Consider the following 20,901-nt stretch of genomic DNA (forward strand, 5'->3'; position numbering starts at 1 on the left):
TTATACTTTTCTGATTTTTCCACTTTTTCAGTGAGCAAGTATTAGTTTTCTCAGTTCTCATTTTTTTTTTTTTTTTTTTTTTGAGATGCAGTCTCACTCTGTCACCCTGGCTGGAGTGCAGTGACACGATCTCACCTCACTGTAACCTCTGCCTCCCAGGCTTAAGTGATCCTCCCATTTCAGTCTCCCGAGTAGCTGGGACAGGTGCATGCCACCACGCTTGGCTAATTTTTTGTATTTTTGGTAGAGACAGGGTTTTGCCATGGTGCCCAGGCTGGTCTTGAGCTCTTGAGCTCACGAGATTCACCTGCTTCAGCCTCCCAAAGTGCTGGGATTACAGGCATGAGCCACTGTGCCCAGCCAAGTATTACTTTTTAATCATGAAAACAACTAAAAAAGAATCTCTTGGCATGGGATGAGGATTTAGGAGGCATTAGGTCCACACCTGAGATTGGGGCTTTATAAATATGTGATGAGCTGGTTTCTCCAACCCTGTACACGCACATGCACACACATGCAAGCACAAACCCATGTGCAGGCAGGAAACTTCACCAGAAAGTCTGTGGCTCTTCTGTTCTGCTCACTGAGTTCTGGCAGCTGGGCCGCTAAAACACAAAGCTGGAGATGGGCAAGCTTGTCCTTCCTGGTTTTGGTTTTCATTTCATTCCCTCCCTTGTTCTCTGCTGGGGACTGAGAGTTTTATCAGTTGTGACTCAAGAAATAGGAAGGTGCTCAGAAGATGGGGACTGTTTCCTGCTTTGATTTATCGAATGGCAAATTCATGTGTGGTTACGGACACGTGCTAGTGCTGGATGGACCAGATGCCCCTGGGCATGAGTGGCCCCCCAGAGTGAAAAACAGCAGAAGTGGACCAGGGAGAAAAAAACCAGCCCTTCCTCCACTGCTTGTGCAAAGGGGTGGGAATCGCAGGGTTAGTCCTAGTCTGGGAAACCCAAGGGAGGACAGTTTTCCTAGCTAGCCTCTCCTACCTTTCTTATATATGATCTTTAACCTTGCTTAAAATTTTTTTTTCAGGCCAGATGCAGTGGCTCATGCCTGTAATCCCATCACCTTGGGAGGCCAAGGTGGGTGGATCACTTGAGGTCAGGAGTTCAAGACCAGCCTGGCCAACATGGGGAAATCTCGTCTCTACTAAAAGTACAAAAATTACCTGGGTGTGGTGGTAGACACTTGTAATCCCAGCTACTTTGGAGGCTGAGGCAGGAGAATCACTTGAGCCCAGGAGGTAGAGGTTGTAGTGAGCCGAGATTGCACCACTGCACCCCAGCTTGGGCAACGGAGTGAGACTCCATCTCAAAAATTTTTTTCCAATACCAAAATAATTGTTCATTATAAAACTGTAAACGAAACAAAATTGTATATAGAAAAAAAATCCCGGCACCATCCTGTCCTCTCTGCAACATAAAAAACACTTAAATTTCATGTAAATCCTTCTAGTTCCAATTACTATACATATATAAACATATAGTTTGGGACTTTTTTTTTTTTTGTATTTTTAGTAGAGACGGAGTTTCACCGTGTTAGCTAGGATGGTCTCGATCTCCTGACCTCGTGATCCAGCCACCTTGGCCTCCCAAAGTGCTAGGATTACAGGCGTGAGCCACCGTGCCTGGCCTAGTTTGGGACTATTTTTAAAAGAAACATGGATTATACACATGTAATGTCATACAAATTGCATCTTTCACTTAACAAGATACTATGAATACTATTCCATCTCAGCACATTTAGATTTATTTCTTTTCTTTTTTTTTTTTTTTTTGAGACGGAGTCTCGCTCTGTCCCCCAGGCTGGAGTGCAGCAGCCCATTCTTGGCTCACTGCAACCTCCGTCTCCTGAGTTCAAGTGATCCTCCTGCCTCAGCCTTCCGAGTAGCTGGGATTACAGGCGCCAGCCACCACGTCTGGCTAATTTTTGTATTTTTAGTAGAGATGGGGTTTCACCATGTTGGTCAGGCTGGTCTTGAACTCCTGACCTCGAGCAATCCACCTGCCTCGGCCTCCCAAAGTACTGGGATTACAGGTGTGAGCTACCACAGCTGACCTGTGATTCATTCTTTTTAAGGCTTCATAAGATTGCAAAGTACAGAGGTACCATCATTTTCCCACCTGGAAACTTTGTTTCCAATTTTTCACTTATAAGTAATAACGGAAAAAACCCTTCCTTTATTCACATTTATGTGTACTTGTAGAAGGAATTCTAGGTGGTAAGCTCCTGGGGTTGGAATTTCTGGGTGACTCTTTTGTTAATGGGTATCTCTTTTCTCCTGTTTCTATGTGTCAGAGAAGTAGGCAGCATCAGATAGATGGCTTCCAAACATTATATTATTTATTTGCTGTGAAGATGCTATCCTTGCTTTCAACATGCTTACAGTCTAGATGGGGAGAAAAATGGGTAGATGGATAAATAAATCATAAAGGAATCAAAATGATCTTAGGATCAGAAAGACCCTCAGAGGTAATTTATTCCAACATATTATTTACTAATCCTGAAGAATGGCCATTCAGCTACATGACAGGATAGCCTTGGAGTCAGATCTGAGTTTGAATCTGAGTTTCTCAATACTCTGGTGTGTGACCATGGGCAGGTCACATAATCTGAGACTCAGGAGTCTTATCTGTAATATAGGGATCCTCAAACCTACATGATAGAATTTTACAGGTTGACTCAATGCAAGGAACAAAGTTTAAATTACATAGCACAGTGCCTGGCATGCAGTGGGCACTCTGGAAACATCAGTGGAACCTCCAGTGAGATGGAAGCCGCTACAAGATGAGCAGTCAGACCTTTGTATGACTGGAAGTGTAAGATTTTTTTTGGTTTTATTTATTTTTTATTTTTTGAGACGGAGTCTTGCTCTGTCGCCCAGGCTGGAGTGCAGTGACACAATCTCGGCTCACTGCAAGTTCTGCCTCCCGGGTTCACACCATTCTTCTGCCTCAGCCTCCCGAGTAGCTGGGACCACAGGCACCCGCCACCACGCTCAGCTAATTTTTTGTATTTTTAGTAGAGACAGGGTTTCATCATGTTAGCCAGGATGGTCTTGATCTCCTGACCTCGTGATCCACCCGCCTTGGCCTCCCAAAGTGCTGGGATTACAGGCGTGAGCCACTGCGCCCGGCCGTTTTTTTTTTTTTTTTTGTGAGACAGAGTCTCACTGTCACCCAGGCTGGAGTGCAGTGGCATGATCTTGGCTCACTGCAACCTCCGCCTCCCGGATTCAAGCGATTCTTGTGCCTCAGCCACCCAAGTGGCTGGGATTACAGGCATGCACCACCACGCATGGCTAATTTTATTTATTTATTTTTTTGTAGAAACGGGGTTTTGCCATCTTGGCCAGGCTGATCTCGAACTCCTGGCCTCAAGTGATCCGCCCACCTCAGCCTCCCAAAGTGCTGGGATTACAGACGTGAGTCATGGTCTATAAATGTCAAGTTGCTTGAAAGTTGCTGCTAATAAGGCGCTGAAGCCTACCTCCCCCACAGCTTCTAGCCAGCAGCCCTAGCATCAGACAGAAAGTCTGGAACAGATGTGGTCAAAGCAGGAGGAGGAGAATCCTGAGAGCAGAGGGACAGAGTGGTCAGCAAGAACCCACGAAGATGTTCTTTGAAGAGCATTCTGTACACCCCATCTGGCTTCTGTGTCCACTGGCAGTGCCTCAGCTCTGCGTGATGAACTGGGACCCACAATTCCTTGGCAGCTAAAGCTGAAATTAGTTGTCCTGTGGTCATCTTTGGCTGTTAAAACAACCTGCTATTTGTATACACATAACTACACGCTGGTTGTTGGTAATCATACAAATGAATAATAATGGCAGCTATTATTATCTGCCATGTATTAGGTAATGCATGCATTTTTTTCTTGAATCCTTACAACTCTGTGAGCAAGGCACTAATGTTATCCCTCTACAAGGAGGAAGAAACTGGGCCTCAGTAGGCCAAGTAATTTGCCCAAGGCCACGCAGCAGTGAAGTGGCAGCGGCAGGATCTGCACAAGGGACTTTTATGTCAAAGCCCATACTCTTAACCATGACACTCTTTCTACTTCCAAATGATCTAAGCTTTAAAAATTGGGACCGAGATGCAGAAGCTGTCACAAGTCAAAGGTTAGTTAGAAATCTAGGGACTGGCCTGGGAGGAAGCACCTTAATTAGGAAGCATGAACTACAGCCAGCCTATGTTCTGGAAAAAGCAACTTTAAAATGACAACAGGGAAGAAAGACTCCAAGCTGGACTTGTGGTGGGCCTGTGTTCCTCAGCCCACCCAGGCCTGGCGTAGCTGGGCCCATTCCAAGGAGAAATTCTATGACAAATGCAAATTTGTCATTCACTTTACAAAGCCTGGCTCCAGGCTTCTTGAGCCTATTTACCATTCTTTTTATAACAAAGACTCGAGCATCATTTGCTATCTTCATAAATTTCATCAGTACTTTTGCCCCCAGGCCCTGATACAGGGCATTTTATAAGCTTTAAAAGAGAAGTATTACAATGGTATTTTCAATTCAACCTTCAAATCCTTTGCAAAGGAGAGCCAACAGCAAATAGAAAAGATGCCACAGGGGGCATCATGGATCCACAGAGACCCAATATGCAGGAGAACATGTGGGGCAAGGTAGTACTGAGATAAAAACCTGTCACACGTGTACTTAATTTTATACAATAAGCAACAAGGAATATTTAATGTATATTGTAAAAAATTTTTCAGGGCCGGGCGCGGTGGCTCATGCCTGTAATCCCAGCACTTTGGGAGGCCGAGGTGGGCGGATCACCTGAGGTCGGGAGTTCAAGACCAGCCTGACCAATATGGAGAAACCCCGTCTCTACTAAAAATACAAAATTAGCCAGGCATGGTGGTACATGCCTGTAATCCCAGCTACTTGGGAGGCTGAGACAGGAGAAGCGCTTGAACCTGGGAGGCGTATACCTTTTATCCACCTGGCAAAAGTGAATCCCGCTCAAAAAAAAAAAAAAAAAAAAAAAATTTCACGCCTGTAATCCTAGCACTTTGGGAGGCCCAGGCGGGCGGACTGCCTGAGGTTGTGAGATTGAGACCAGCCTGGCCAACATGGCAAAATGCTGCCTCCACTAAAAATACAAAAATTAGCTGGGTGTGGTGGTGGGCGCCTGTAATCCCAGCTACTTGGGAGGCTGAGGCACAAGAATCACTTGAACCCGGGAGGTGGAGGTTGCAGTGAGCCGAGATCGTGCCACTGCACTCCAAACCAACCTGGGCAACAGAATGAGACTCCGTCTCCAAAAATTAAAAAAAATAAAAAATAAAAAAAAATTAAAAAATTTTCAAGTGTCATTGAAATCTGCAACAGGGTATTTTGTGTAACTGAATATTCTGATTAAGTGGGGGCTGCCTTGTATGCCACTTAACATGACCAATTTCCAAAGATTAGATGGCCATAATTGCCCTTGACACTAAAATCATGGGAAACACAGCCAGTTTCTTTGATGACTCAAAACGTACTTTGTGATCTTGCCAAGCTTTGAGATCATCGTTACAAGCAGCATTTTGGTTGTGAAAAACAACTCTCCTTATTTAACCTTTCGGGGTGGATTCTGAGCAAGAAGTTCCCTAGGCTACGGTCAATCTCGCTGAAAGACAACCACCCGCCGCTCCTTTCTGGGTTTAGAAATCTGGTTTTCAGAGGTGGGAGTGGCTTCAAGCAGCGTCTACCTGTGTTCAGAAAAGATGAAGAAAGACAGGCTCAGGCTCCCTGTATAGGAGAATTCAAGTTCATTGTAGTCACTGGTGACTGGTTCTGAAATTGAGGAACTAGTTTGAGGAACTTCAGAATAAACAAGAAACCCAAAGAACTCAGCTTTCCACAGAAGGCTTCCAACGCATGGAAGGAGGCACAGGTCCAGCTCCGCCCTGTGGCGGGGCAACCTTGACCCTGGCCTCATTTCAGATACTGCCCCACATGCTCTTTGACAAGCTGGCCCAAGTAACCAGCTTGAGGACATGAGTGGCAGAGGGGTCCCTTTATAATGAGGGGTCATATTCTTGTCCTCCCCTGGGAAGGGAAAAAAGGGCTTGGGACATGGGGCATGACGAGGAATATTCTCAGAGGATCTCACACTATTCTTTGGTAAAAGAGGGTAGATAATGAAACAGCCCACGGCTCTCTCGTCCTCCCCGAGGCCAGCAGGGCTTAACAGGAGGAGTTTGGATTCAAGTCTTGTACTTTCACTCAACAGCAAATACTTAACCAGTGGCTACCATGTTTCAGGCACCGTGCTGGCCAGCGAGAATATGAGGATGATGAAGAGCCTTCTCTGTTGAAACCCTCGAAAGGCCTTCTTGGAATGCTGAACCCAGTTACCTAGAAGCACTGCCTTGATCCACCTGCCTACAACTCTCCAGTGGTACCAAGCCTATGGGATGTGCCAGAGTGGTCACTGCCCTCCCAATTCCCACTTGGAGGGGTGGGAGGTGGTCAGTTAAGTGTTTATTAGCTGGCTACTCACTGTCTGATTCTACTTTGAACTATATTTTCTTTTTTGAGAAGAGGACTTGTTCTGTCACCCAGGCTGGAATGCAGTGGTACAACCATAGCTCACTACAGCCTCGAACTCCTGAGCTCAAGTGATCATCCCACCTCAGCCTCTGAAGTAGCTAGGACTACAGGTATGCACCACCATGACCAGCTAATTTTTTTTTTTTTTTTTTGACGGAGTTTTGCTCTGTCGCCCAGGCTGGAGTGCAGTGGTACGATCATGGCTCATTGCAACCTCTGCCTCCCAGGTTCAAGTGATTCTTGTGCCTCAGCCTTCCGAGTAGCTGGGATTACAAGTGCCCACCAACATACCTGGCTAATTTTTTTATTTTTAGTAGAGACGGGTTTCACCATGTTGGCCAGGCTAGTCTTGACCTCCTGGCCTCAAGTGGTCTGCCTGTCTTGGCCTCCCGAAGTGCTGGGATTACAGGTGTGAGCCACTGCGCCTGGCAATGCCCAGCCAGTTTAAAAAAATTTTTTTTGGAGGTGGATCTCACTATGTTGTCCAGGCTGGTCTCCAGCTCTTGGCCTAAAAGGCAATCCTCCTGCCTTAGCCTCCCAAGTCACTGGGATTACAGGCATGAGCCACTGTGCCCAAGCAACATTTGAGCACATTTCTCCTGACTGTCCCTACGCTTCTGAAAATGCACTTCTTTCCCCCAGAGAGCTGAAGTTGCCCAATTGTTACCAAGCTCCCACTCCAAGCTGACAAGTGGTACAAGACCCCACGGTGAGAGAAATACCAAGGTGTTCCCACCCAGGCACCTGCAGAATCCTCCGAGACGCTCTATGCCTGACAGTGCTGGCTCAGGCTGGAAAAAGAGGGCCACTGGGCTGCGCATGGTGGCCTCCTCGCTCCCTCCAGCTCCTATAGTCATGGCTCCCGACCAGCACCGGGGTTGACCTGTGAGGTGTCGGTCTTCGTGCCCAGCTTGCCCCCGTTGTGGTGAGGTCCTCCAGGGCGGTGCCTCAGTTGTGTTTGGTTTTCTAGCACCCAGCAGACATGGCCCATTTGACACACTTGGCCAGTGTTCCTGAGTGAAAGGACAGACACACTTCTGAGGAATAAATGAGTGCCACAGGCTCTGAGAGCCTGGCTGGACAGGGACACATGTCCACACTGTCCAATCACCTGGCAGGCTGGAAGGGAGGGAGTCACAGCTTGGTGGCTGTATTCTAACTGCATCCCAGCAAGCAGGTGTCCTGAAAGATGGCTGTGGAGCCACTCCTGCCATCCTCTTTCCTAAATGCTGACCTAGAGACCCAATTACTTCTAATTGCTTGAGAAGATAACCCTTCTGAACTGGACAACACCCATCTGGGCTCGGATTTGCATGTATTTGCATGTACCTAATACATGCTAGAGGGAGGTGGTGCTGAACTCTGTTCTTCACACTGATCTATACAAAGCTATTCCTGCCTCTCCAGGCACACCATCTGCCAGTGGAGACCGCTGGGCAGGACTCAAGGAGTCTGGTGGGTCCAGTCAACTCCCTTGGCCAAAGGAGTCCATTTGTAATCTTTTTTTTTTTGAGACGGAGTTTTCCTCTTGTCGCCCAGGCTGGAGTGCAATGGTGGATCTTGGCTCACTGCAACCTCCACCTCCCAAGTTCAAGTGATTCTCCTACCCCAGCCTCCCGAGTAGCTGGGATTACAGGCATGTGCCACTATGCCCAGCTAATTTTTTTGTATTTTTAGTAGAGTCAGGGTTTCACCATGTTGGCCAGGATGGTCTCAATCTCTTGACCTTGTGATCCGCCCGCCTCAGCCTCCCAAAGCACTGGGATTACAGGCATGAGCCACCGTGCCTGGCCTCCATTTATAATCTTAATTGGCAACCACATCCTCACTGGAGGCTGGCTATGCCTCCTTTTCCTCCCAACCCTCCTGGCTATTCCTAGTATGGACCAGAAACACCTACCTTTTAGTTCTGGCCCAGTAAAAGGAAATTTTAATGTCAGTAGAAGGTGGGTGGTAGATTTTGGCTATAATAATTCTTTGCACTTTCAGGGGCCACCATCCAGATATGACATCATGACATCATGCTTCACCCACAAGGAAGAGCCTGTCACTGAGAGGAGCCAGGCAGATCAGCTAGGATAACACCCAGAGTATGCATGCACCTCCTGCACAGAAGAAAGATGCAGAAGAGCTTTGTGCACTGTGGGTTTGGACCCCTGTAATCAATCATTGAAAGTTACTAAATACCCACTCTAGGTGAGATACTGCTTGGCTAGGTAGGAAAGTGCCCTAAAGGTGTGGGCAACCTTTGAGACTTCCTGGTAATTGTATTTTCTTATCAACCTTGACCTCCTTTTGATTACATGAACCTCATGGTATAAGACAGCGTCCAACAAATAGCTTTCTGTTTACTTTTTCTTAGACCCAGGGCAGCAGCTGCTGTGGCTCCACCCTTCCTAGGCCTGGCAGAGCTTGCAGAAAGGCTGAGAGTGATAGGGTTGGGGTAGGGGAATAAAAGGAGGAGCTAGTTTAAAAAAAAAAAAAATCCTGTTTCAGGATTAGTTCCTTCGTTCCCTGGCAGCAGAGTACAGTGAAGAGTCTGGGTTTTATGTTCAGGCTCTGCCATTAACTAGCTGTGTGGCCTTGGGCAACCCACTTGGCTTTCTTGGGCCACCATTTTCTCTTCTGCATTTTCTCACTGCAAAAAATGTGAATGATCATATCCAGGCTATAATCCTAACAGCTCTTTCTGGACAGTGAGGTTAAAGTTATTTAGCCATGCCAGCAGGAGGTGACTGCTGTTTGGTCCAGATTGATGGGGTATGGGTACAGGGGCTGGGTTGGTAGTCTGCCAGAGACAGGGAACAAGATTATTTGCAAGAGAATAACCGTTCCTCGGCTGCAGCTTCATTAAAGTCAAGCCCTCCTTGTAGTTGGTCCTGGACATTGCTCATAGATGTCCCTGACCATAAGCGGTCAAGTTCAACACCAACTGCACTAGTCCAGAACAGTGTCTGAAGAAAATCTCTGCCTTAATGGACACCTGATAGTGGCTTTAGCGGAAAGAGGGTCAGGAGAAGCTGTAGTAACCAGAAACTGGGAGAGAGGGATGACTCAGGAGTCCCTCCTGCTGCTTCTTTCCGGGTACAAATCCTGATCCTAGAAGTGTAGACAACTGAGGTGGTGGCAGGCTTGGGATTCCTAAAGCTTTTTGAAATCCAGGGTTTAATCTAGCCTTTACAATCGCTGGAGCTCTGCAGAGCCTCCAACTCAGGTGGCTGAAAAGGAGGCAGGTGGAAAAGCGTTCCTAAAAGGTTTTTCACACCAAAATAGGGCTTGTCTCTCTGCTCTCTGCCAAGGGATTTCCCAGCTCCCCAGGGCCAAAGCTCCCCTCCTGCTTCTTTGCTGACTGTCACTGGAAGCAGGCCATTTTCCACCCTCAGGGTGGCTGGACTCAGGAGTCAGTGACACTGCTGATCTGGGCTCTGTGCCCCGTCCAAGATCCCCCCTCCGCTGTCAGCCCACAGGCCCCAGAAGCCACCTGTTTGCCTCCTGCCCCCTGCCTCCATAGCCCTGGGGCTGGGATGAGGCTGATTGGTGGCAGAGGGCTCCTCACGAATGTCTGCTCAGGACTTTCTCTGCAACTGTGCTGGGGAATAAATCGCCTGTCACCTACACCCCTGCATGGGTGACTCACCTTCCAGAGAAAGTGCTCTGCTCGCTCTGCTCACCTAAGCAAAGCTGCTTGGAAAATGACTAAGACACCTATCAAATGCACTCTGTGGGGCCAACCAGTTATGGAGCAAGGTCCAGGCACACTCTGCCTCTCACCTCCAGCCTGAAGTCAAGTGCAGAGCTGCCACGCCAGGCCTGCTGGTTTCATTTTCATCTGAACCGAGCTCCACATGAGGCTTGACATCCGGTGATCTATTTTTTCTAAAAACTAGCTTCACTTTAGAAATGACTCTTTGGCCATCAAGTCAGCTTCCCCAAGAGAAAACAAAATGTTATTTAAAGGGAACGGCAGCCTGGTGAGAGCCTATATTTTTGTTTTGTATTAAGGGGAAAAAAGACTTTAAAATATAATATGAAACTTTTTTTTTCCCTTGTGAGATTAAAACAAACGTTTTTCTTTCAAGAGATGGGGTCTCGCTATGTTGCCCATAGCTACTTGACCTCCTGGGCTCAAGTGATCCTCCCGCCTCAGCCTCTCAAGTAGCTGGGACTAAAGAAACACACATCACCATTCCAGGCTTCTTGTGAGATTTAAAGGGAAATCTGCAAGTCCTTGACTGCAGATCCTGGACCCCCAGACATAGTCCCAGAGAGAAGCTGAGAAAGACATCTTTATGAGAGGGAAAGGGTGGTGAGCTGGGGATGCCATGTGGTAGTGGGAACCTCATCCCACAGAACCAAATGTTCCCTTCTATTCCCCCAAAGAACAAGTCCTTGCTGACCTACATGCCATACAGTATTTTCCCTTTCCTGACCTCCAGGGTTAATGCAGGAACCTACTTGATCACATGTGGGACGCAGGAAGCCCCTAGACAGGCCTAGCTGTGTCTCCAGCTCAGAGTTAGGACTGTCAGCTGGGCAGAGCCTGGACCTTTGTAGCCTCATTTGGAGTATGGTGAGGGCAGTATATAGTGTAAGACAGGGAGAACCCGACAGCTGAAGCTTTTAGACTGAAGAACTGTCCCCCTAAAGGTCCTACTGAGAAAATGACTCCGGCTGTCAGGCAGTCTGACCCTTCTTGACATTATCTTACAGAGAACAGGTTTAGTCACAATGCAGTAATTGGCAACTACTACTGCTACTATTACTACTGCTACTACTACTATTACTACCACCACCACCAACGATAACAACAACAACAACAGTTACAGCCGCTATGTTCTGTGCTGGGCACTGGGCTCAGCACTTTACATATCTCCTCTCATTTTCTACTCAAAACAGCCCCATGAAGTATTTCTGATCCCATTCACAGATGAGGCACCTGATGATTAGAGAAGTGAAGTGATTTGCTTGCGGGCACACAGGCAGGCAGTGGCAGACTTCGACCCGACCCAGGTCTCTCTGACCTGACAGCCTCAGCCACCACATGTGACACGGAGACACCAAGGACTTGTTCTGTTGCTCTGGACAAATCACAGGCTCTCTGCCTTTGTTTCTACATCTGGAAAATGGGCACAAGCACACCTGTCCAGGCAGCAGGCTATTCATCTTTTTGCCTTTTATTAACAATATCAATTAATAATTGATTGGTACAATAAATAAATAAAGCTGCCAACCTGGTTTCGTTATATTCAAAATTGACATGTTTGGGGGAAGACAATCCTTATCGTTTCATGAGCAAGTTAGTAGAAAAAGCAGTGACCCAGATATCAAGAAAAGGGGGTTTAGATTATGAGCAATCCTGTCTATTTCTCCTTATGAGGCTTCACTTTTCTGATCTTTGTCCCTGCCCTTCTTCACATGAGTATTGTGTAAATACAAAGATTGGCTATAAAATTACTCTTGATGCCACATAAATTCAAGGGATCTCTATCAGGGAGCTGAGGGATTAAGAGATGTAGAAAAGCAAGAAGGGAAGAGGCTCCTTTAAACTAGAACACAAAGAGCACACCGGCCACTGAAGAAAAATGACTTTTTCTGCGTTGTCATTCAGGCAGTCATAAGCCCAGAACAAAAAATCTCATACTTCAATGTCCTGCTCAGCTCAACAGAAATGCTCCCCTACAATTTGCCCTACATCTGGCCTTCCCTTTCTGGGCTACTACTGTCAGCATTTTAGCTGGCATCACCGAGTAAATGCAAAACCTTCACACATGCATCACTTTGAATGCCCACCCAGCTCTTGCAGATGCTCAGCCCCATTCTGTTCCCTTACTAGGGAATCCTGGTGTGTGGAGACCAGAGGAGCTGACATCCTTAGAGCTCCCTAAATCCACTGACAAGGAATTGTCCCCGGCCCACCAATTTCACACTGGTGCCATCAATAGTGCCCATAATGCTCAGATGTTTCCAGTTTAACTGAAATACTAAAATGGGGCAAACAGGAAGCATCAGACATAACTGCGGTAGTGACTTATTAATCATGAAAGCAGAATTTTAGTTGCATTTTAACCTTTTGCCAGGAAAAAAAAAAAAAAACAACCTTGAGATGATGGAAGCCATCAGTAGAAATACGCTGCCTTTATGCGTATCGGGCTGACTTAGACTTTTTACTTAGGACTGACTTTGCTTTTAAGATTTCTGAACTTTCCCCCAGAAAGAGCATCTGTCAAACCAACCAATATGAATCTGTCAGCTCTTCATCGAGACAGGCAGGCTTGTTAGGAAAGCCCATGTGCTGTCCATTGAGACAGGAAAAAAAATAGGAAGTTAAAAGTGCCTTCACAGGCCAAAGTGATACAACGCTGTTCAGAGGGTGCCAACAACGAAGAAAACAACCCTGGATAAAGCTTTCATCTCTTTCACATCTCCGCAGATCTCTCACCAGACCCTAGCCAGGGATGAACTGTTATCAATCACCAAAAAAAAAAAAAAAAAAAAAAATCACAACAGTTGCCGAGGGCTGGACAACCAATCAGCGCAAGCCATCTTCTCAGCAGTAAATGATATACACATATTCCAGGCAGATCACAAAGGAGTCAGTGTTCAACAGGAGAACCAAAATGAGGAACCAAACCTTCATCTGTTGAGGCGAAACGGCCCCACCAGACATTTTTGTTTAATAGAGGGAGACTGATTTGGCAGGGTCTCTGTGGTGCCGCTCCCACAAACTCTTAACAGACAATACCAATGACAAAAAACCCCCTTCAGAACTGCTTCTTATAATCAGAAAATACTCAGAAGATGGCCTGAAGCTTGGCGGCGTCTTGTTGTCTGATTTCAAAAAGAGCTGGTACATATACCTGGGTACTTATCTCTAAAATTAGAGTCAGAGACGATTACTTTTATTTTGAGATCTTCTGAGAAGTTCTCCACACCCTTCAAAATAAATAAGGACGTCCGAAAGGTGTCTGAAAAATTCAGAGGTCTGGCATCGCTCCAAAGGAACTGATTGATATTACTTAAAAAACACCAAGAGTAAATCCAAACACAACCAAAGTAAGGCAAGCACTTTTTAAGTGTCCTCTCACATTAAGAGCATAAAAACCACACCAAAACCTTCTCCCTCCTTTCTGCATCTTAGTTCTATAATGTGGTCCTGATCTAGGATTCTGGGGAAGACCCATCCTTAGTCCCAGCTATGAGGCGTCAGGCAAGATATATACCACCCCCACTCCCTCATACACACCTGCCTCAGGTGCCTCGCTTATAAAACAAGACACTACAATCTGTCTTATCACACAGCCATCTGAAGGAAAACGGAGCTCACAGGTATGAAGACACTAAGTAAAAAACACATCACTAATGTTAAGATACTGTCTCCTTCTAATCTTTCAGAAAGACCATGTTTCTAGTCAAGGAGTTTTCAACATTTTTCTTGGAATAAACTCCAGTCTCTTATTTTATATCATGACCTCACTCTAATCATTTAATTTCACGTGCTTTTAAAGTCCTTAATTAAGTCATTGGTGTTCATTGTCTCCAGTGATCAAAAGTAGTTTTACCATTTACTCTGCTGATGTATGTACCTTTTCACCACTTATCCTCTCCCTCATTCATACCTCCAGTCCACCCTTTAGGGCCGAGAGCAACTTTTTAACCCCGACTAGGAAGGAAACACTTTTTCTGAAGCTAGCCAGCACTAAGGAGGCTCCCGGGCAGGTGGGAAACTGTACAAGTGGCCCCTCTCTGCCTGGTGCCCGGTGGCTGCAAGATGCCAGGGCCACAATGGGTTTCGAAGATGGGAATGTTATATCTGAACCGACAGATAAAGTCCCGAGTTGGAGAGCCCAGAAGAATTACAGAGGAGGACTGGGGTCCGAAGGCGGAGGGAGGATGCTGCGGGCGGCCAGCACTGCCCCGCTGCATGCTGAGGACAGGCTTAGCTCCTGCTCCCCGCCTTGAGGTGTGACCTGAGAACTTCCCAGGAAAGGCCAGGAGGGTTTCACGCCAGGGCAGATGCCAGGGCGCACTCCTGCAGGAGACACGTCCGCCCCGCGCCAGGCGAGCTCCATCCTGGGGGCACTGGGGCGCAGAACAGGCGGGCGGGCCTGGCGGCGGCGCGGGGCGCTAGTGAAGGGGAAGCAGGGGGCCCCTGCGCGCGCTCGGAGCCAGCGTGCGGCCGGCAGGAGTGCGCGGCCTGGAGGCCCGGGGCGAGCGCGGCGCCGGCAGCGCGTGCGAGGGCGCGCCCGCGGACAGCCGCGAGTGGGTTGGACGGGATACGTCGGACTGCGCTGGCCTGGCCGCCGACCCCACTGCTCCGGGGCGAGGGGCCAGGCCGCAGCCCAGCCCGGGGCTGAGGGGCGATCCATCCCAGCCGCTCCCTGGGCGCCTCGCTGCGGGCCCCAGGGTCCCGCCTCGTCACCTACCGGCCAAGCGCCGATCTCCCCAACCAAGCGAGTGTTGCGCTCCGCTCGCCCGCGATCTCCCGCCGCCGGCCGCCGACCGCTGAGCTCCCGGCCCGTGGTCGCCCCGCCCCGGTCCCGGGCTCCGCCCCCTCGCCTTCTCGGCCACCCCCGGGGCCACGCCTCCCCCGGAGGCTGTACTTTGGCCTCGCTTTGCGCCTCCTTTCTTTGGCCGCACCGCGACCCGTGGCCCCGCCCACTGCTCTAAGCCAGCCAATGAGACGGCCGTCCCGGCAAGCCCTTCTTCCCGCTCCCTAGCAACGATTGGTTAACAAGGCCTGGTTTCCAGAAATGGGTACTATTTCCGGACGATGTTTGTAGAAGGGAGATCGCTGGGCGGGCGGACTGACAGAAGGCGGAGGCGACTAGGGTGTTGGTGGAACCACACATGCGCCCTCGGCTTCTGGCTGTTTTACCAGCTGCTTTCTCGAGGTTACGGGAAGGAAGGGCGAGTGTACGCATGCGTGGGCACTCCCTGCCACTGACTTCGGTTACCTTGGAGACAGCGAGGCGCTCTCCCTCGTGGGTCGCGCGCGTTCCGCTTCCTCTCTGCTGCCAGGCGGTGGCGGCTGAGGCGGGAGGTGGTGGGTGGTAGAGACGTTTTTATTGAGCTCTTACCGTGTGTCTGGTCCTGTAGAATCCCTGGAATGAGTAAAGAAGGTTACAGTGCCTGCCCTCGAGAAGCTTGGGGAGCCAAGGGCTTACAGGGGCCCGACTTGTGGGTTGAAACCCAGGTACAAAGAGAGCATGTGTGTGCGTGGCGTGGTACGAGCGCTGAGCAAAGCATCTGCTCGCTGGGTTTGCAGACCACAGAGCTGGCAAGAGGATGAGAGCTTGATGTATGCAAAGAAAGGACCTGGAGTTCAGAATATGCATTGAAGTGTCAACAGTGCTGCTTTCTGAATGGGGGTCGGGGGTGGGGAGTAGGGAGGGTATGGAAATTTTTTCTAACTTTTGCTCCTCTGTATTATCTAGTGTTTCCACACTGAGCTTGTATTTTATTTGTAATAAATTCCAGGCCAGGCACGGTGGCTCACTCCTGTAATCCCAGCGCTTTTGGGAGGCTAAGGCAGGAGGTTCTCTTGAGGCCAGGAGTTGGAGAACAGCCTGGGCAATATAGCGAGGACCTCGTCTCTGCAAATAAATAAAAGAATAGCCAGGCGTGGTAGTTCGCACCTGCAGTCCCAGCTAGAGGGGAGGCTGAGAGTTTGAGGTTACAGTGAGCCATGATCGTGCCACTGCACTCCAGCCTGGGTAACAGAGTGAGGCAATCCTTTAAAAAAAAAAAAAAAATCCAAACTCTATTTTTCTTATTGCAAAATAAAAGATATACTCCTACCTTGGGCATCCCACTTCCATGAAGGGTCCATGGTAGGTGTGGTGAGTGGCTCTAGTCCAGGGATAGGCAGGCCCCACCCAAGGCTGTCTTGAAAAGTAAGGAACACCCTATCTCTGAAAGTGTTTGAGCAAAGACCACCATCTGCTTGAGACTACTTTGCAGACAGTCCAAAGCTGAACTCTTTCTGGATATCTGTGCCAAACAGTCATCTCTGCTGGGGAATAGGGAAGACCCTTTATTTAGGCAGTGGTCAAAAACTCACAACCTGAAGGCCTCATTCACTCACCCAGGCCAGAAATATGCTTTGTTTGGCTGGCCCAATATTTTTTTAAATTTGAATTTGAATGCCTTAGAGCAGAGCCTGCGGTTCCTTACAGTTCCCGCCACCCAACCATCTAACCTTATGTCACCTGTCTGGCCCCTGGAGCATTTGAGGTTGTGGCTCCCATAGAGTCCGTGCTTTAGAGCCAAACAGTCTCTGGTGCCCACCCTGGCTCTGCCACTGACTAGCTGGGAGATGGCAGGCAAGAAAGAAGCTGGACTGGTGGCCCCCAAATCTCTTTCCACCCCCAGGGTTTTGCATTTCAGTGACTCAGGGAGAGGCAGAGCTTGGCCAGATGTACAGGTTGGTATCGGCAATCTTGGATGCCCTTATTGCCTCTCCCACCACCTGTTTGCCTCTGGGCACACCACTTCTCAGGAAAGATGTGGGCACACCTCCAGAGTCTGCAGACGCTCCCTGGCTTGCCTTTGCCTTCTCTCTCTTTCACTATTCCTTCTTTAAAACACCCAGTGCCTCTGTACTTTGCCCAGGTTCCCTTGACACCTCTGGTCCTGGGTTCCCTGTACACTCCCACCTACCCCATCAAGATGATCTGTCTTTAAATCCGTCCCTGAACACTAATGTGTATTAATCCGAGAGAGTGAACTGTGTTGACTCAAAACTGTAACTCTGGAGAAGGAATGTCACATCAGGTTGCAGGGGAGGAACAAACCACTAAACACTGGTAAGGAAGATATTTGGGATAAGCAAGCCCTCTCGGTTTCAGCTACTTTTCTGAGGTCTTTCCAAGCCCCACTGTGTGTGGGTGAGGTGAGAAACAATACACCCACCCAGAGTGAGCAGTGTGGTGTCTCTGAGTCTTGAATTGCTTGCACCCTCTGGAAGGAGAGCTTCAGGACGAGATTACTTCCTCCCAGCCTAAGTTGAGACAACCTGGGAAAGCTTCTGGCCTTGAGTCACTTGTGCAGCCTCAGCTCTGCTTTAAATACAAGAAATTGACATTTACAGGATGACTCACACCTGGAGCAGTGAACGAGGTTCTCAGTACTCAAGGGTTTTCACATCCCATCCATTTCATTTCTGGAAATAGCGTAAGACTGTGCTATTCCAAAAGAATCGCAGCTTGTTTTCTGATACGTTACAAAAAGTAAGCCAGACAGACTTAGAGTACTTCATGTGCATAACCTCACTGAATGTTCCCTCTAGGCCAGGGTTTCTCAGCCTGGCACTATAGACATTTGGGGTTGGATAATTCACTGTTGGAGGACGGGGCTTGTATTAGTCTGTTTTCACGCTGCTGATAAAGACATAGCTGAGACGGGGTAATTTATAAAGGAAAGAGGTGTAAGGGAGTCACAGTTCCATGTGGCTGGGGAGGCCTCACAATTATGGCAGAAGGCAAAAGGCATGTCTTACATGACAGCAGACAAGAAAGAATGATGAGAGCTAAGTGAAAGGGGAAACCCCTTACAAAACCATCCGATTTCATGAGACTTACGCACTACCATGAGAACAGTATGGGAGAAACTGCCCCAGTGATTCAGTTATCTCCCACTGGGTCCCTCGCACAACACGGAATTGTGGGAGCTACAAGATGAGATTTTTTTTTTCTTTTTTGAGGTGGAGTCTCCCTGTGTCACCCAGGCTGGAGTGCAGTGGCGCGACCTCAGCTCACTGCATCCTCCTCCTCCTGGGTTCGAGTGATTCTCGTGCCTCAGCCTCCTGAGTAGCTGGGACTATAGGTGTGCACCACCATGCCCGGCTAATTTTTATATTTTTAGTAGAGATGGGGTTTTGCTACGTCAGCCAGGCAGGTCTTGAACTCAAGTGATCCACCCGCCTCAACCTCCCAAAGTGCTGGAATTACAGGCGTGAGCCACTGCGCCTGGCCTCAGTGTGAGATTTGGGTGGGGCCACAGCCAAACCACATCAGGGCTGTCTTGTGCATTGGAGGATGTTTAAAAGCTTTCCTGGCCTCTGTCTACTACATACCTATAGCACTCCCTCATCCACCCAATGTGACAACAATAAATGTCTCTGGACATTGCTAGATGTCACCAAGGAAGCAAAATTGCCCCTAGTTGAGAACCCCTACAGTCTGACCCCATAGAATAGGTAGTATTACTGTCCCCATTTCACTGATGAGCAAACTGAAGCTCAGACAGAAGTAACTTGTCCAGTGTCACTTTGCTGTAACAGGAGACCCAGGATTCAAACCATGTCTGACTCCAGAGCCCCTGCCCTCCTGCATGCCAGACTCTGCAGAGAGACTTCAGGCTTCAGGGAGCCAATTGCCCATCAGTTCTCTAGGAGAGTGCTGAAGAGTGAGTAAATCAGTGAAGGAATGCTATCCTTGGATCATTTTTCCTTTTCTGTTTGCCTTGGAAGGAAGGAAATTATATTCTGGTTTTTACTGCCTTAGTCAGCACGGTTTATGGTGCTGAGCCATGTCCAGTGAGAAAGTGGCTGATGAGTCATCTGAATGTCTGTGGATTTCAGGCCCCAAATTACTGTGAGATTCTGAAGTTACACTTGAGAATTCAGATGTGAGGCTGAGATAAGAGATGACTGGGGACTGTAGGGTGGATGTTCCTGGAGGAGAGCAGTTTTCCTTTCCCTGTGGAGACTGCCTGAAGTTGCAGCCACAGTGCTGTTGCTGCCCTCCCCAGCTTGGACCTGCCCTGCTGCTGTCAGCCGAGGTCTATGGAGAGGCCAGGGAGGCAGGAGAGGAAATGGATAAATGGATGCAGGCAAAAGTGTGATCCATTCTCTCTAGCTATTTTGTGATCAGTGATCTCATATTGGTAGCTTGAAATTGGACATGTTGGGAGTATTTATACCATGGAAGTTGGCAAACAGTATAAATCAGGGCTACCCATCCCCTGAGTTGGTTGTTAAACACCTGCTGGCACACCCTGTATGCTGGTTCTGGCCTGTGCCTGCTGCCCACCAAACCCACCCCACACAGGGAGATGGCAGGGGGCACCACAAACCACAGAGCTGCTGGAGAAGAGGAGGGGCCATGGTGATGTGGGTGAGGGGGTGAGGGAGAGAGGAGTGCCAATTTCAGCAAACAGTGGAGGTGAGGGCTGGTGGGTGTCTCTGGAGGGTACTGGGCAAAGATCACCTTACGAGAACAGGCCCTGGGCATAGCTTCCAGAGATCTAGCCTCCTCTCCCAACTTTGGAGCCTTCTTAGGGTGCCCTGGCTTGACACAAATTCTTCTCACCTCCTGATTTGGAGATTTTCCCCTCCAAACTCACCTGCTTACCTCTAGTCTCGTCTCCACACTATCCTCAAGCCTTCTGGTGGATTGAATCTTCCTAAGAGATCGCATAGGTCCTGTCATTCCACTCCCAATGTCCCAGCATCTCCTGCCCTTCAATATCTCCCCCCTTTCGCTTCTTCCTTTCAACCTACAAAGGAGATCAAGCCGAGGACACCCTAAAAACAACAAACAAACAAAACCTTGCTAGTCCTGGCTTTCCCCTGCATTGTTAGCCCAGCCTTCTTTCCCCCTTCACTCCCAAACTTCTTGAAAGTCTGCTTCATCTCCCACTTGAGTGTGCTTCTTGCAGCCTGGTTTCTGCTCACCAGCCCTTCTCTCCATGAACTGCCTCCTAGTAGATGACCTCGTCTCAGTTTCTTATCTGCAGCCAGCCACAAATGTGATGCACTGAGATCCTCTGTGTCAGGCTCTGGGTAGGAAGCATGGAACCTCCAGACCAGTCCCTGCCCTTAGGGAGCTTCCTTGAACAGGTAGCAACAGATGAGGACTTAAGCCACTGCGAGCATGGCAAGAGGATGGAGAGACTGTATTGTGTCAGGTAGGATCCAGCCAGGAAAACAGAACCCAATTTGAGCGTTTTTTTTTTTTTAATTTTGATAGAGGTAGGGGTCTCCCTATGTTGCCCAGGCTGATCTCGATCTCCTGGCCTCAAACGATTCTCCCACCTTGGCCTCCCAAAACACTGGGATTACAGGCAGGAGCCTCTAAGCCCAGCCTCATTCTGAATTTTTATATTTATTTATTTATTTATTTATTTTTGAGATGAAGTCTCACTCTGTCACCCAGGCCGGAGTGCAGTGGCACGATCTTGACTCACTGCAACCTCCCCCTCCCGGGTTCAAGCGATTCTCCTGTCTCAGCCTCCTGAGTAGCTGGGATTACAGGCGCCTGCCACCACACTCGGCTAATTTTTTTTGTATTTTTAGTAGAGACGGAGTTTCACCATGTTGGCCAGGCTGGTCTCGAACTCTTGACCTCGGGCGG

The 20,901-nt window shown here is 48.6% G+C and overlaps 1 protein-coding gene across 1 annotated transcript in view; it reads right to left on the bottom strand.

Annotated features, from left to right (window-relative positions):
* Positions 1–15,154, bottom strand: part of MAP3K14 (mitogen-activated protein kinase kinase kinase 14) — a 53,386-nt gene extending 38,232 nt beyond the window's left edge. The window contains exon 1 of the mRNA XM_032163925.2: positions 14,971–15,154. The gene's annotated coding sequence lies outside the window, so the exon portion shown is untranslated. The remainder of the gene's footprint in view (positions 1–14,970) is intronic.
* Positions 15,155–20,901: the final 5,747 nt, after the last annotated feature.

This window comes from Hylobates moloch, unplaced genomic scaffold (genome assembly GCF_009828535.3).
Source record: "Hylobates moloch isolate HMO894 unplaced genomic scaffold, HMol_V3 SCAFFOLD_10, whole genome shotgun sequence".
In the NCBI taxonomy this organism is placed as follows: domain Eukaryota; kingdom Metazoa; phylum Chordata; class Mammalia; order Primates; family Hylobatidae; genus Hylobates; species Hylobates moloch.